At 46.2% G+C, this 17,235-nt stretch overlaps 1 protein-coding gene across 1 annotated transcript in view; it reads right to left on the bottom strand.

The window, feature by feature from the left end:
- Nucleotides 1-14,227: 14,227 nt before the first annotated feature.
- ATP6V0E1 (ATPase H+ transporting V0 subunit e1) overlaps nt 14,228-17,235 on the bottom strand; it is a 50,072-nt gene continuing 47,064 nt past the window's right edge. Inside the window, exon 4 of the mRNA XM_008015309.3 lies at nt 14,228-14,719. The gene's annotated coding sequence lies outside the window, so the exon portion shown is untranslated. The remainder of the gene's footprint in view (nt 14,720-17,235) is intronic.

Here is a 17,235-nt window from a genome sequence, read left to right on the forward strand (position 1 = left end):
CAACACTTTGGAAGGCTGAGGCGGGAGGATTCCTTGAGGCCAGAAGTTCAAGACCAGCCTGGGCAACATAACGAGACCTTGTCTCTACAAAAAAGTTAAAAATTAATGGGATGTGGTGGCACATGCCTGTAGTCCCAGCTACTTGGGAGGCCAAGGTGGGAAGACCACTTGAGCCCAGGAGGTTGAGGCTGCAGTGAGCTATGATCATATCACTGCACTCCAGCCTGAGCAATAGTCTCAAAAAAATAAAGAGGGGGCCTCTTGTCTACTTACCCAGTCATCTCTCCCCAGCTTGGCAAAAGAAGAAACCACCTTTGGGAAAACTGGGAGTAATGGTGGGACTTGAAGTAGGGATTAGGACAAAGTAGGGGATGGTTCTCCCCTCCTCCTAACAAAGGGAGTAATGACACAGGTTCAGGCTTCTGTGAACACCGTGGGAGACAAGAGGACCCAGTACGTGGTTTTTTCCTCTCCTCTCTGGGTGAGGAACAGAGGAGTTGGGAGTATTAAGAAGGCAGGAAATGTGTCATACTACTCTGTGACCTGCCCCAATCCAATTAAAATCTGGTGAAGCATAAGGCAACAAATGTAACTGAAACTGTCCCCACAGTGTTGACAAGACTTGCATGCCAGGTTCTGAACAGAAATATAATTAAGCATTCATCAGGCTTCCCTCTGGCCCCACTTCCTTGTTGCTAAAAGTCATGGAGCAGCCAGGTGCAGCGTCTCACGCCTGTAATCCCAGCACTTTGGGAGGCCAAGGCAGGCGGATCACGAGGTCAGGAGTTCGAGACCATTCTGGCTAACATAGTGAAACCCCGTCTCTACTAAAAATACAAAAATAATTAGCCAGGTGTGGTGGCAGGCGCCTGTAGTCCCAGCTACTCGGGAGGCTGAGGCAGGAGAATGGCGTGAACCCGGGAGGCGGAGCTTGCAGTGAGCAGAGATGGTGCCACCGCACTCCAGCCTGGGCGACAGAGCAAGACTCCGTCTCAAAAAAAAAAAAAAAAAAAAAAAAAAAAAATGGTAATGGAGCACTAGGCACTGACCAATTGTATCCCTGTTGTTCCTACAGGTAGGATTTCTGACATCAGGGCCATCAGACCGCTTAAGAATTGATTTCCTGTCAGGCATGGTGGCTCACACCTGTAATTCCAGCACTTTGGGAGGCCGAGACAGGTGGGTGATGAGGTCAGGAGTTTGAGATCAGCCTGGCCAATATGGTGAAACCCTGTCTCTACTAAAAATACAAAAATTAGCTGGGCGCGGTGGCAGGTGCCTGTAATCCCAGCTACTCAGGAGGCTGAGGCAGGAGAATCGCTTGAATCCGGGAAGCAGAGGTTGCAGTGAGCTAAGATCGTGCCACTGCCCTCCAACCTGGGTGACTCCATCTCAAAAAAAAAAAAAAAAATGTTTAAATTTCCATCTCCATTGTTCCTATAGACAGGATCTCTGACATTAGAATCATGAGACTTTTGTTTAAGGCTCACTGAAGATGTTTTCCAGACCCCAACTCCAGCTCCCAGTTTGAAGACCCTCACAGAAGAATGGGATCGGCATGACAATCCAGCTTCTTCAGCTCCCTGTCCCATGACTTCACTCTGCACTCTTCAAGCCATCAGCCATCTCCACACTTTGGCCCACTTCAAAACCGTTAGAAACCCTAGCCCCAAACTCCTCAGGGAAATGGATTTAAGGTTCCCTCTCATCTCCTTGTTTCATGACCCTGTGATTAAACCTGTTTGTCTGCTGCAACCTGGTGTCACATGCATTGACTTGTTACGCATCAGGTAATGAACCTGGGACCCCTTCGGGGGACTTGTGACAGGGGTGTGGCTTGCTTACTCAAACCGCTTGCTGGAGGGAGAGCACACAGGTGAGTGGGTGCTGGAGCCAAGGCGGGCGCTTTTGGACTCAGGCCCCATGGTAGCCTCTAGGGGTGTGTTACAATTAATGCTCTTTCAGCCCTTGCCGTCCGTGGATAGCTAAGTGTTAACCAGCTCAGTGGAGAGTCGGAGTGACAGCCTTTTACACCCTGCCCTCTTGGCACCTGGGTTCTTGTCCGGCATCCGAGAAGAATCAGGTCACACAGACTTGAAGGATGGTGAATGTGGAGGTTTTACTGAGTGATGAAGGTGGATATCAGCAGGATGGGGAGCAGGAAAGTGGACAGAGTGGGAAGGAGTTTGGCTGGGGACTCATCAGCCGATCAGCTGCCTCTTTGATGTTTAGATGCTTCTTCTCTTCTCTCCTCTGCCGCGCTACTCTGCTTCTCTGCCAGTGGAGTTTGGGGTTCTTATGGGTACAGGATGGGGGGTCTGGCAGGCCAGGGTGGTTTTGGAAAAAGCAACATTTAGGTGGGAAAATAGGGATGTGAAGTTCTCATTTAGGGCCCCAGGCCTGGGGTTGTGGGTAGGCCTTTACCAGAGAACCACTCTCTTCTACCCAGTATTTCCTGCCTCCTGTCCTTATCACAGTTACATAATGTCCTTAGGGCCTGGCACATAATATGCACTAGGTAAAAGATGGCTATTGTTGGGCCGGGCACGGTGGCTGATGCCTGTAATCCCAGCGCTTTTGGAGGCCGAGGCAGGTGGATCATGAAGTCAGGAGTTCGAGACCAGCCTGACCAACATTGTGAAACCCCATCTCTACTAAAATTACAAAAAATTAGCCGAGCGTGGTGGCGGGCGCCTGTAGTCCCAGCCACTCAGGAGGCTGAGGCAGGAGAATGGCCTGAACCTGGGAGGCGGAGCTTGCAGTGAGCGGAGATTGCACCACTGCACTCCAGCCTGGGTGACAGAGTGAGACTCCGTCTCAAAAACAAAACAAAAACAAAAATTAGCCAGGCGTGGTGGAGCATGCCTGTAATCCCAGCTACTTGGGAGGCTGAGGCAGGACAATCGCCTGAACCCAGGAGGTGGAGGTTGCAGTGAGGTGAGATTGCGCCATTGCACTCCAGCCTGGGCAACAAGAGCAAAACTCCGTCCCCTACTCAAAAAAAAGAAATAAAAAAAAAATATTACTGGCCGGGCACGGTGGCTCAAGCCTGTAATCCCAGCACTTTGGGAGGCCGAGACGGGCGGATCACGAGGTCAGGAGATCGAGACTATCCTGGCTAATACGGTGAAACCCCGTCTCTACTAAAAAATACAAAAAAAACTAGCCGGGCGAGGTGGCGGGCGCCTGTAGTCCCAGCTACTCGGGAGGCTGAGGCAGGAGAATGAAGTAAACTCGGGAGACGGAGCTTGCAGTGAGCTGAGATCCGGCCACTGCACTCCAGCCTGGGCGACAGAGCGAGACTCCGTCTCAAAAAAAAAAAAAAAAAAAAAAAAATTACTAAGAATATCAATACAAGAGCAGAGCATCAAACCCAGTGCAGGGGTCTTCTAAGCGAGGGTCCCTGTGTGACTGCCCCATGAAATTCACCGTCTAAGACCTTAGAGCGCCAGGTCAGACAGTTCTACCATCCTTTAAGAAAACTCAATACCTAGAGAGTGGAATTTAAAAAAAAAAAAAAAAGCTGATCTCTCACAAGACTTTTTTTTCCAAGCCAACTTTCAGTAAATGAACATTTACTGAACACCTTTTTGTGCATGGTAGGATCAAACCAGAACAAACAAGGGATCCTGCCCAGTAAAGCTTCTGCGGCCCCTGGGAAAGACATGAGAGTTACGTACAATTGTGATAATGGAGACAAGCAAAGGTTGCTGTGGGAAGCAAAGAGCGCACACCTCTGCAGGGAAGGAGGCGGGGCACTGCCTCCAAGATGTGCCCCTGGGGCCGAGCTGAGAGGGGTGAAAGTTTCCAGGCAGAGGGAGGTGAGATGGGGTGGTACTTTCTCAGCACCGTCTATCCACATGCAATGTGACACTGGAAAATCCCATTCCGACCCCATGCTTCAGAAATGCTGGCAGAGAGCATGAAGCGCTCACCCTCCCTGGGACTTGCAGGTACCAGCCCCCTTGGGCAACTCAGGAAAATCAAGGCAATCCCCTTTATTGCATAAGGGCATTGACGTGTCACCGGAAAACAAAACAAAAACAAACAAACAACTACCTTTGGGTCTGATAGTCTGTCCCAAAGGCAGGGGATTAGCTCCCCTGTCTTGTGGGGAGCTGGGGAGAGAGGGGAGTTGGAATCCCAGGGATGGCAGGAAATTCATTCTGAGGACATTGAGAAGCACAAGACCCTGCCCATTCCCAGGCAGCAGGTTTAGGATTCTCCAAATGGCCTCTGGCCTTATTTTCAGAAAGCTATTGGCTTCTCAACGGAAGGTATTATAAGAACCATGTGACCTTTCAGGGCTAGGAACAACTGTAGGCACTGAAAGGTTGAAAGTGTGGCCAAGAAGTTAAGACTACAAGACCATCATCGGTGGGTAAGGTGAGGAATTTTACCTCAGAAAAATGGAGGCTCAGTGACAGCCCTGAACCCTAAAGTCAGACTCCCCTAGGTTTAAACTCCATTTCCTCTAATTAACACTGTTCAGTAAACCATTATAGGAGGCCATTGTTTTGGAATAAGCTCCTGCACTAGGCCCCAACAGACCAGCCTAAAAATCAAAATGGAGTCAGCCACGTTAAAGTTCCAGATCACTAAACCTAAAGAGTTTTCTGACCTTGCAAGAAATCAGGAGAGACAGACAACAACCAATTTCCCAAGCAGGCCAGTTCCAATCTTCAATTAGTATGATAAGGGAAGTTCCTCTGTTTAATCCTTAAACAAAAAAGGTAGCCTGAAGTAACCCAATGTTACTAACCAGTTACATTTCTATAGTTCTGTCTAAAAGTAACTAATACGCTCTGTTCCTTCCTTCTGCTTTCTTCAGCCCTTCTCTGTGTATAAAGCCAAGTCCTTCTCCTCAGCTCTTTGGAACTCACTCAGTTTTATGGAATGAAGTGTTGCCTGATTCTAGAATTGCAAATAAAGCCAACTGAAATCTTTAAACTAGTTTGTTATAATTTGGTCTTTTGATAACAGCTTGGAACATTGGGCCTCAATTTCTTCATCTATAAAATGAAGATAATAAATATATTTAATAGGGTTGTTGTGAGGATTAAACAAGTTAAAATATGTAAAACATTAAGAATAACATCTGTGGTCTGGGTGTGGTGGCTCACGCCTGTAATCCCAGCAGTTTGGGAGGCCAAGGCAGGTGGATCACTTGAGGTCAGGAGTTCGAGACCAGCTTGACCAACATGGTAAAACCCCATCTCTACTAAAACTACAAAAATTAGCTGGGCATGGTGGCGCATGCCTGTAATCTCAACTACCTGGGAAGCTGAGGCAGGAGAATCACTTGAACCTCAGAGGTGGAGGTTGCAGTGAGCTGAGATCACGCCATTGCACTCTAGCCTGGGTGACAGGAGCAGAACTACGTCTCAAAAAATAAAAAAAAAGTAACATCTGTATGTGGAACTGCTATGTGTTAGGTATTATTATTAGCCATAGGACTGATAACAATGAAGAAAAAGTAGGGGGAAAAAACCCAGCTGTAAGCCGCTCCTATAATCTCACAAATGGGCAGGTTGGCTGTCGGCTGAGTGAGGGCAGGGCGGAGTCCCTGTAAACATACCAGCTGAAGGGCAGCCAAGCTGTTGGAGTGACAGTAGGTTTGATGTACTGTTGATCTGTTTTTCCAGCTATAAAAGAGGGACAATATGTGTCCCACTTACTGCCTAGGATAATGTATGTAAAATACTTAATAAGCTGGGGGCGATGGTGGTGCTGACAGCTATCCAAAGCAGGGCCATTTACAATGGCTGCCCCTTATAGAGTCCTCCCCTTTCCTTGCCCACCCCTTAAGAGTGGGTGCTCCTCAGGCCTGCAGCTTAGACAGCCTCTCCTCTCACTCTACACACATTCTTCCTGGCTCTTATCCACACCCACAGCTTCCATTCTCTCTGCATTGGTGCCCACATTCTAACCTCCAGGCCCGAATAACAATTGTCCACTGGGGGTGTCCCTGCATGGACACCTCAGGTTCCTGAAACTCTTTGTCCACAGCTGGACTCCACTGTGTCCCTAAGCTTGACACCACCTTTGCAAATACTATGATAGTGACAGAAATCCAGCATTGCTGACTCCATCTTGCTTCTAACCTCACCAGCTAACCGTCTTTGCTCATTCCTGGGTGTAGGGCAAGAAAACTATGGGAGGAATTTAGTTTATAGTTTAACTTTAAAACAAAGATAGCGAATCCCTTCATCACACAGGGACCAAACTGCCTTCATAAAACTCACAGATTAGCCGCAAGGTCAGAATTATGGTTCAGGAGTCATGTAGCTGGAGGTCACAAGATGTGTAACCTCCCCAGTTGCTCCTATAGATAACGTCACTATTGTAGAACCTAAGACTGGTGTTTGAGGTATCTTTCAGACCTTGTATTTTGATGGACCAGCTGGCGCCACTCAGATGGGTAACCTATAACCAAGAAACTGACCCAACTGGTCTCATGGCCCCCACCCAGGAACTGACTTAGTACAAGAAGACAACGTCAACCCTTTATGATTTCATCCCCAACTCAGTCAGCATTCCCTATTCCCTAGCCACCTGCCCACCCAGCTTTCCTTTAAAAACTCTAGCCTCAGCGGGCCGGGCATGGTGGCTCATGCCTGTAATCCCAGTACTTTGGGAGGCTGAGGTGGGCGGATCACAAGGTCAAGAGATCGAGACCATCCTGGCTAACAGTGAAATCCTGTCTGTACTAAAAATACAAAAAAATTAGCCAGGCATGGTGGCAGGCGCCTGTAGTCTCAGCTACTCGGGAGGCGGAGGCAGGAGAATGGGGTGAACCCAGGAGCAGTGAGCTGAGATCGCGCCACTGCACTCCAGCCTGGGTGACAGAACAAGACTCCGTCTCAAACAAACAAACAAACAAACAAACAAACAAAAACTCTAGCCTCAGCGGGGTGCAGTGACTCACACCTGTAATTTGCAGCACTTTGGGAGGCCGAGATCGGCGGATCACGAGGTCAAGAGATCAAGACCATCCTGGCCAACATGGTGAAACCCCATCTCTACTAAAAATACAAAAATTAGCTGGGTGCGGTGGCATGCGCCTGTAATCCCAGCTACTTGGGAGGCTGAGGCAGGAGAATCGCTTGAACCCAGGAAGCAGCGGTTGCAGTGAGCTGAGATTGCACCACTGTACTCCAGCCTGGTGACAGAGTGAGAATCTACCTCAAAAATAAAATAAAACAACATAAAATACAATATAAAATAAAATAAAATCTCTAGCCTCTGAATTCTCGGGGAGGCAGATTTGAGAATGATTTCCAGTCCTTCTGCTTGGCTGGCATTTTGATTATTAAATTGTTTCTCTGCTGCAACACTTCAGCTGTTTCCAGTGCATTGGCATTTCTGGGCAGCAGGCAAGAAGAATCCATCAGGCTATAACAAGCTTGTTGTATCCCCTGTGCCTCCATCCTAGTAAAGGGCTCCATCACTCAGTGGGAACCTGGTGTAATTCTCAACTCCTCCCTGTCCCTTATTGCCCCCACATAACCAATCACTCACTGAAGTTTATGTGTATGAACTAATAATTATGGCCCCATTGTAGCTTCCTCTCCTACTTCATTTCCATTACCACACTCCCGGACACCTACCTCTCCTGGACCCCTGCAACAATTTCACAGGTCTGCTGGAAATACCTCAGATACTCCTCTCTGCTAAGCTCTTTTTAAATTTTTTAAAATTTTTTTGAGATGGAGTCTCACTCTGTCCCCCAGGCTAGAGTACAATGGTGTGATTTTGACTCACTACAACCTCTGCCTCCCAGATACAAGCGATTCTCCTGCCTCAGCCTCCTGAGTAGCTGGGATTACAGGTGCACACCACCACGCCTGGCTAATTTTTGTATTTTTAGTGGGGACGGGGTTTCACCATGTTAGCCAAGCTGGTCTCAAACTCCTGACCTCAGGTGATCCTCCCGTCTCAGCCTTCCAAAAGTGCTGGGATTACAGGTGTGAGCCACTGTGCCCGATCCTCTCTGCTAAGCTCTTACTCATCCTTGGGGTTTACCCTGAAAGGTCATTTCCTTCAATAACCCTTCCTCCCACCACAAGTTTAATGTTTCTAGGGCTCACTCTTACCTAGAAACCTGTACTTCCCTAACATACAGCACCTTGCTCCCGTGCGGTCCCCTCACCAGAAGCACCAGCAGCACCTGGGAGCTTGTTGGAACTACAGAATCATTGCTCCCATCTTGATTTAATCAGAATCTGTTAAAACACAATCCGCAGGCAATCTGTACCTTACCATTTGAGAAGCACTGGTGTAGCATAAATAACCATTCATCATGACTGTTGAATTCTCTTCCTTGCTAAACTCTAGGCTGTAGGAAGTCAGGTTGCTGAGTCTTTTTGCTCAAGCAGCTAATATCAGGACAAAAAACAGGAGGTGAAAATACCTGTGCAACCTGGTTGAATCTGGCTGAACTACTTTTTCAACCTGTTGTTGAAAAGCGTCTGCGGCTTGGACAAAGTCACGTTTAGCTTCTTAACTTATCCTTCCTCAAATACAGGCTTACTTTGACAAAACATCTGCTGTGCTTGTCCTGTTTCGGAGTGGCAACCCACAGTAGCACCACACTGTGGACAGTGTAAAGAAACCAGGGAAACCATGTCAACGTCCTGACAGAAATGGAATCTTGATTGGATTCATGCGGGGGGGCAGTATTAGCTGCTGAGCATCCTCAGCTACTGGAACACCCCCTTCTTTTGGAGCTGGCTTGGGGGCAGTGGGAGTTGGGAAAAAGAGGGCCAATACATTTCACTGAGATGGGATTCTAACTGAAGCAGGGGCAGCCTGAATGAAAGCTTTGCTTGGAGCAGCTGAGCATGGAAGAACAGTGGGGCTTTCTCTAACTGGTGTGGGACCCCAGAGTTTTGATACCCTAGGCTTCCACTTTTCTATGTGGGAAGAATCAAAATCAATGCTCCCTTTTTATTTCCCCCTGCAGTCACTGTGAGCACCTATACAAAAGGTTAGAGTTTTATACACGGAATGATCAGTGCTCTGTCCTGCACAATGAAAACTATCACAATTTCTGTATGAACTCACTGATTTTCATTGCTTCATAGTAGCTTCAATGTTTTAATAAATCTAGCTGACTTCGTTTCCCTGACCCTGAATAAAATGCGTGTTATGTGTGCAGTAAATTATATTTGAAGGAAGTACTAACACTTCTGACAATGATGCCCTCAAAAATATACTTTTTCTCTTCCTGATTATAAAAGTAATACATGCTGTTTATGGAAAATTTGGAAGACACAATATTGTAAAAGACATAATCACATTTGACATCTTGGTCTGTTTCCTACCAGGCTTTTTTCTGGGTATAGAAATTCTGGGGTTTTTTTTCCTGTAACATAATATTCTGACCATTATCTTTTGCTATTAAGGTAACTTCTATTGTTTCTTTTTACTACACTATTACATTTTCATTGGAAAAAATGCTGAAAAGGAAAACAAAAAATAAGATGACTTGTAATTATCATCTAGAGGCAAGCAACGCTAGTAATTTTGTTCTCTCTTCTGTCTCTTTTCTAGGCATATATTTTGAAAACAAAATTGATTTTACTTCATTTGGATGCAGCAACATGATTTAAACAGCTCCTTACGTCGGCATTAGGTTATTTCTAGTTAACTGTACTGTGATAAGCATTCTTTACAATAATGTTTTATGTTGTGCTTTCCTTTGAAAATTATGAATTTTCTGCAATTAATTTCATCCACTCAACGCTTGAGAGAAAGTTGAAATAAAAGGGCCAGGGGAAAAGTAACACGTAACGTTTGCTGTAGTCTCCATCTCCGTTTTTTTTTGTTGTTGTTTTTGAGATGGAATCTCACTGTGTTGCCCAGACTGGAGTGCAGTGGCGTGATCTTGGCTCACTGCAGCCTCCACCTCCCAGGTTCAAGCAATTCACCTGCCTCAGCCTCCCTAGTAGCTGGAATTACAGGCACCCACCACCATAGTGGACTAATTTCTTTTTCTTTTTTTTTTTTTTTTTTTGAGGTGGAGTTTCGTTCTTGTTGCTCAGGCGCACCATCTTGGCTCACTGCAACCTCTGCCTCGCGAGTTCAAGCGATTCTCCTGCCTCAGCCTCCCAAATAGCTGGGATCACAGGCATGTGTCACCATACCCGGCTAATTTTGTATTTTTCGTAGAGACGGGGTTTCTCCATGTTGGTCAGGCTGGTCTTGAACTCCCGACCTCAGGTGATCTGCCAGCCTTGGCCTCCCAAAGTGCTGGAATTACAGGTGTGAGCCATTGCGCCTGGCCTCCACCTCCGTATTAAACACATATGTTCTCCCAAACCAAAAAGAATTTTTGCATAGAGGATGGGAGTATGAAACTGTTCTAAAATGTGTAGACACATATTTTAAAATATAATTTATGTTAATAAAGGAGCAGTTAACTCTTGCCAGATTTTTCATGATTCTTGGCAACAATTTTAAATCATTTCTCAAATTCTAAATTTACTTCAGCATGACCAAACACCTACCATTGCTTTAAAAAAAAAAAAAAAAAAAAAAGGCTAAACAAAAAGGTGCTACTTTTGAAGCAACATCAAAGAAAAGATAAAATATTAAGTTGGGGTAGTGACACATGTCTAGACATGATTATATGTTTAAAGAAAACAACAAAAACAGTGCTAAAAGAAACCAATCCTCACACTTCATCTTCAAAATCATGCCAGAAATACTTCCATCCTGGTATAAGAGTTGGTAGAACCTGGAAGGGCAGAAAGGGTGTGGTCCAGCCACTTAGGCTCTGGTTCTGAACTCAAGCCTGGGGGCCTAATAAGGGTGCCTTTTATTTTTCTGTAAACCTCTACCTCCAGGTACAAATGACTAATCAAAAGTGTAACCATAGGCCAGGCACAGTAGCTCACGCCTGTAATCCCAGTGCTTTGGGAGGTCGAAGGGGGCGGATCACCTGAGATCAGGAGTTCAAGACCACCCTGGCCAACATGGTGAAAACCCGTCTCTACCAAAAATACAAAAAGTTAGCCGGGCGTGGCGGCAGGCGACTGTAATCTCACCTGCTCGGGAGGCTGAGGCAGAACTGCTTGAATCTGGGAGGTGAAGGCTGCAGTGAGCCGAGATCACACCATTGCACTCCAGCCTGGGCAACAAGAGCGAAACTGTCTCAAACAAAACAAAACACAAAAAACCCAAAGTGTAATCCTACGTAGAAAAAAAAAAAGCACTTGGCTCTCCCTCTGGGTCCTATCTTTTTTTTTTTTTTTTTTTTTGAGACGGAGTCTTGTTCTCACCCAGGCTGGAGTGCAGTGGCGTGATCTCAGCTCTCTGCAACCTTCACCTCCCCGGTTCAAGCAATTCTCCTGCCTCAGCCTCCCGAGTGGCTGGGACTACAGGTGTCCGCCAGCACGCCTGGCTACTTTTTTGTATTTTTAGTAGAGACAGGGTTTCACCGTGTTAGCCAGAATGGTCTCTATCTCCTGACCTCGTGATCCACCTGCCTCGGCCTCCCAAAGTGCTGGGATTACAGGTGTGAGCCACCGTGCCCGGCCCCTCTCTGGGTCCTATCTTAAGACAAAAGTACTGTCAATGCGCCCTGGGGATTTGGTCATTTATTTGGAAAATACTCTGGCCGGGCGTATTAGGAAATATGATACCCTGGCCGGGTGTTAGGAAAATATGATTCACCAACATCCATCTCAGATGCCTGATCATGTTGTAACAAAATAGTTCCATTACTAAGGGTGAGGTGAGGAGAGAACATATGTCTGGGTTTATGTATTAATGGCATTGAATCTTCTCAAGAATTTAATAAATGAGATAACTACGGCTCAAGGGTAAAGTGACTTCCTGGGCAAAGGAGACTTACCGAATTTCCTCTCACAAAACCTGAGGTGATTTCATCATTCCCTCATTTCAACAATAGTATGGTGGCAGGGCGCAGTGGCTCACGCCTATAATCCCAGCACTTTGGGAGGCCAAGGTAAGTGGATAACCCGAGGTCAGGAGTTCGACACCAGCCTGGCCAACACAGTGAAACGCCATCTCCACTAAAAATACGTAATATTAGCCGGGCGTGGTGGCGGGTGCCTGTAGTCCTAGCGACTCGGGAGGCTGAGGCAGGAGAACGGCATAAACCCGGGAAACGGAGATTCCAGTGAGCTGAGATTGCGCCACTGCATTCCAGCTTGGGCAACAGAGCGAGACCCCATCTCAAAAAAAAAAAAAAAAAAAAAAAAAAGACAAGACAAGACAAGACAAATGGGGCTTCTGAAAAAAAATGGACCGCTACCAACTGACAGAACAAGGCAGAACTCATAACCCTGAATCAGTCTGGGTCATGGCTTCTGCCTTCAACTGTGCCATGGAATTAAAAACGCACCAAACTGTGATAACCAATGCGAAGAACCCCCCAAAGCTACCCTCCATCACTACCGGAAGGCGCGCCACAGCTAAGATCTGCTGTGCCGAACCTAGGCAGGCTCCCTGTCAGCGGATGCATAAACTCAACTCAAGATACACAAAAGCCACACTTAAGGCAAGTGCTGCCACATGAAGGCACCATGAGGCTCAACTTGGAAAACACTGTTTCAAAAACCTTGCAATCTGCTGGAAAGCAGTGCAGGGCGGGAGTGGGGAGGGTTTCAGACTGACCCCCAGTGATGATGGGCTGCAGGGCTTGACTTGTAGAATCTGGAAACACAGCTGCACTGGAGTCACACTTCCTCACGCCGTCAGAGCTCAAAGACTGTGGCATCCTTTTATGTAGCCGCAGTAACCACCAGCATTGCTTTCTTAGATGACAAATACTGACTAAGGGTCATGTAAGTTGCTCTGGTGAGAGACAGCTTGGTCATCTGTAATGGCAGAATTCTTCCCTCCCACCCCAGACCCAGGGTTGGCTCCTGGCCAAAGCAACTCTGAGGGAGGCAGGGTAGCCTGTGAAAAGTGCTCTAGTGTGAAAATTAGAAAACATGGATCCTGGCTGGGCGCGGTGGCTCACACCTGTAATCCCAGCACTTTAGGAGGCTGAGGTGAGTAGATCACGAGATCAGGAGTTCAAGACCAGCCTGGCCAACATGGTGAAACCCCGTCTCTACTAAAAATACAGAAAGTAGCTGGGGGTGGTGGCACATGCCTGTAATCCCAGCTACTTGGGAGGCTGAGGCAGGAGAATTGCTTGAACCCGGGAGGCAGAGGTTGCAGTGAGCTGAGATCGCACCACTGCACTCCAGCCTGGGTGACAGAGCGAGACTCTGTCTCAAGAAAAAAAAGAAAGAAAACATGGATCCTACTCCCCTGTCTGCCTTTGACCAACTGCATTAAGCTGGGTGAGAAATTCTCCCTGTCTGGGCTGCACTTCCTGATCTATAAAATGATGGGGTTAGCCTGTATCACCATGGCCCCTTCAACTTTAAATCATCAATGTTTCATGGATTCCATGAAATTAGCTAATGTGGCCCTCCTGCTGGAAATGGAAAGTATGGAGTTGCCTAACAGACTGCATAAGACAAAAGTAAAGAATGAAAAGAAATGAGAGCAGGAGAGTCACTTCAACTTGAAACTCACTTTGGTCATAAGAATAGCAAAGTAATGAGTTCAGACAGTTTGGGAGGAATAGAAAAGTACAAACTGCAAAACAGGAAATCCATTCTTGGCTAGCTGTCAAAAAGCCATGAGCTGGTAAAAATTTAGGTTCATTTTAATTTTTAATTTCTTGAAAGTCATAAAGCCCTCAAATTAGTATATCGAGATGCCTGCTACTGAAACACAAAATTGTTGTCTCCTGTCCCTGGCTTTTTAATCACTCTTGACTTCTTCAGTCCTGTGTCTGAGGCTGTGATGGTTCCATTTCAGGAGCATTTGCTGCCTTGTTCTGTGGCTGACAGATATCCTTGGCCTGTTCATCATGCTACCATCTTTAAGGACAATGCTCCAACACAGCCTTATATTACAGTCCTGTGTATACTAACCTTATCTCTCCAAATAGCTTCTGAACTTGCAGGGACTCCAATTTACACATCTTTGATCCCTCCAGTGCCTTGGCTGCAGTAGGCACTCAAATGGTTACTGAATGATTAAGAAAAGCACTTACCAGTCTTTTCAGGCATCTCAAGCTACATGGAAGGGTTTATATACCCAACCTAAGTTTAGACTACAAAATCATTTTTTAAAAAGGCATTATGTAGCGAAAGAAAAGCTTATAAAAATGAATTTTACAAACACTGAACCCAGATTTCCATAGAAAGGAGAAAAATATTTATTCCAAAAGATGGCAGAAATAAGAAATTCATCCTGAAAGTATGTTTGGTGTGATTCTGTTGAGATGGCTCTTCCCTCTGAACGTGCTCTCCTACTGACCACCCCACTGGAGTCTTGTTTGTCTTGCAGCAGTTTCTCAACACTTCACTGATTCCCATGTGAGAAGGCAGGAGCCATCTTCAAATCCACAGATTCCAAGGAGAGAGTAATGTATCTCTCAGAAGAACAGCATCTTCTATCTTAGAAGAGTACATAATCGTCTTGTGGAGTCGGCACAGTTCAGGTTACGTAGGCACATAATTCACCAAAGTGTAAAAAAGGCGAAGTAAAACACGCTGCATTGTAGAATAAGGCATTCAAATGTGCTGTTAACGTTTAAGGCAGCTGATGGCCAAAACAGGCAAGTCAAGAAAGGTAGCAGGTTTGGAGGTGATTTTGCATCTAGAAGGCATTCTCTTCTCGCGACCTGCAAAACGAAACCATTCTGGTAACTAGTCCTCATACATTCCTCAGGAAGGCAAAAAGTTAACATCAAGAAAGTTAACCAGGCCAATACTTTAAAATGCATAGATGTTCAACAAAATATGAAACACAGGATAATCAACGTGGCGCAAGTTTGGCCAGGTTTTGCAGGGCTGTGGCAAAAGGTCCAGTAACCAAGGACACTGCTGAAATGAGGAGCACAAGTAACACTCTATGTTACAAGACACAGAAAGAATGAAGCTGACTGAGACTGATGGTGCTGGAATCTAATGATTTCACCGCAGTTTCAAGAGTCTGTATTTTTCCCTTCCCTCTTACAGCATAGAGAGGAGGTTCCCACAGGCACGGCAAACTCTGCTCTGGGGCCAGGCTCCTGGGGAGCGGGCTCCTTGCATTGGTCTCGTACTGGAGGCTGCCTGCTAGCTTGCTCCCGTTCTGGCTATCTCAAGTGTAGGTGACAAATGACACTTTTCTTTATTTCTAGCAGTTTAAATTCAACACCATATATATATATATATATATATATATTTTTTTTTTTTGACACAGGGTCTTGCTCTGCCACCCAGGCTGGAGTGCAGTGGTGGGATCTTGGCTCACTGCAGCCTCAATCTCCTGAGCCCAAATGATCCTGCTATCTCAGCCTCCCAAGTACTGGAACTACAGGCGCACACGAACACACTCAGCTAATTTTTATATTCTTTTTGTAGAGACAGGGTTTAATCATGTTGCCCAGGTTGGGCTCCAACTCCTGGGCTCAAGCATTCTGCCCACCCCAGCCTCCCAAAGTGCTGGGATTACAGGCATGACCCATCATGCCCAGCTGATTTTTAAATTTTTCATAGAAATGGAGTCTTGCTATATTGCCCAGGCTGGTCTCAAACTCCTGAGCTCAGGTTTCCTCTTGTCTTGGCTTCCCAAAGTTCTGGGATTACAGGCATGAGCCATCACACCCAGCCAATAAAATAAATTTTATCTGAGAATACTGAAGTAGTGAATATGTATGGTTTGTCTGTTAATTTTCCATGAAGAACACACAGATTAGACTTCATAGTACAGGCATTTTTGACAAAGCAACAATCAAAAAAGGGAAAAATAGGCCTTCACTTTTGAAAAACCATATACAAATGGGGGATAGTTTTCACTCAAGATCAATGATACCAGTTTAAAATAAACGTAGGCCGGGCACAGTGGCTCACGTCTGTAATCCCAGCACTTTGGGAGGGCGAGGCAGGCAGATCATTTGAGGTCAGGAGTTTGAGATCAGCCTGGCCAACATGGTAAAACCCTATCTCTACTAAAAATACAGAAAAATTAGCCGGGCGCGGTGGTGCATGCCTGTAGTTCCAGCCAACTGGAAGGCTAAGGCAGGAGAATAGCTTGAACCCAGGAGGCGGAGGTTGCAGTGAGCTGAGATCACGCCATTGCACTTCAGCCTAGGTGTCAGAGTAAGACTCTGTCTCAAAATAAATAAATAAAATGTAAATGTGCATTACGTTACATGGTAAAGTCATGTAGTTTGATTTTGGAATAAACTTTTATTTTTATTTATTTATTCTTGAGACAGGGTCTTGCTCTGTCACCCAGGCTGGAGTAAATGCAGTGGCACCATCATGGCTCACTGCAACCGCCACCTCCCAGGCTCAAGTTCCTCCCATCTCAGCTTCCCAAGTAGCTGGGACTACAGGTGTGTGCCACCACACCTGGCTAATTTTTGTATTTTGTTGTTGTTGTTGGGATGGGGTTTCGCCATGTTACCCAGGCTGGTCTCGAAATTCTGGGCTTGAGCAATCTGCCCATCTCAGCCTCCCAAAGCGCTGGGATTACAAGTGGGAGCCACTGCGCCGGGCTGATTTTGGAGTACATTAGGGAAGCATGTAGTTTTTTTTTTATTTTTGGAGATGGAGTCTCGCTCTGTCGTCCAGGCTGGAGTGCAGTGGCGTGATCTCAACTCACTGCAAGCTCTGCCTCCTGGGTTCACGCCATTCTCCTGCCTCAGCCTCCTGAGTAGCTGGGACTACAGGCGCCCGCCACCACACCCGGCTAATTTTTTGTATTTTTTAGTAGACACCAGGTTTCATTGTGTTAGCCAGGATGGTCTTGATCTCCTGACCTCATGATTCACCCGCCTTGGCCTCCCAAAGTGCTGGGATTACAGGTGTGAGCCACTGTGCCCAGCAAGGAAGCATGTATTCTTATCATCTTTGTTATGAAATAGCTGATTGGGGGTAGGGCTGGAGAACTTAATCAAAGGGTCCATGTTCTCATTTTGCAAAATAAAGGAGTCATAAGGTTATTATCAGATAAAACTGACAAAAGGACAGATGCAGTGGCTCATGCCTGTAATCCCAGCACTTTAGGAGGCCGTGGTGGGTGGACCACTTGAGGTCAGGAGTTTGAGAACAGTCTGGCCAACATGATGTACCCCATCTCTACTAAAAAAAAAAATCAAAAACAAAAATTAGGCCAGGCGCTGTGGCTCACGCCTGGAATCCCAGCACT

Source organism: Chlorocebus sabaeus, chromosome 23 (assembly GCF_047675955.1).
Source record: "Chlorocebus sabaeus isolate Y175 chromosome 23, mChlSab1.0.hap1, whole genome shotgun sequence".
Taxonomy (NCBI): Eukaryota; Metazoa; Chordata; class Mammalia; order Primates; family Cercopithecidae; genus Chlorocebus; species Chlorocebus sabaeus.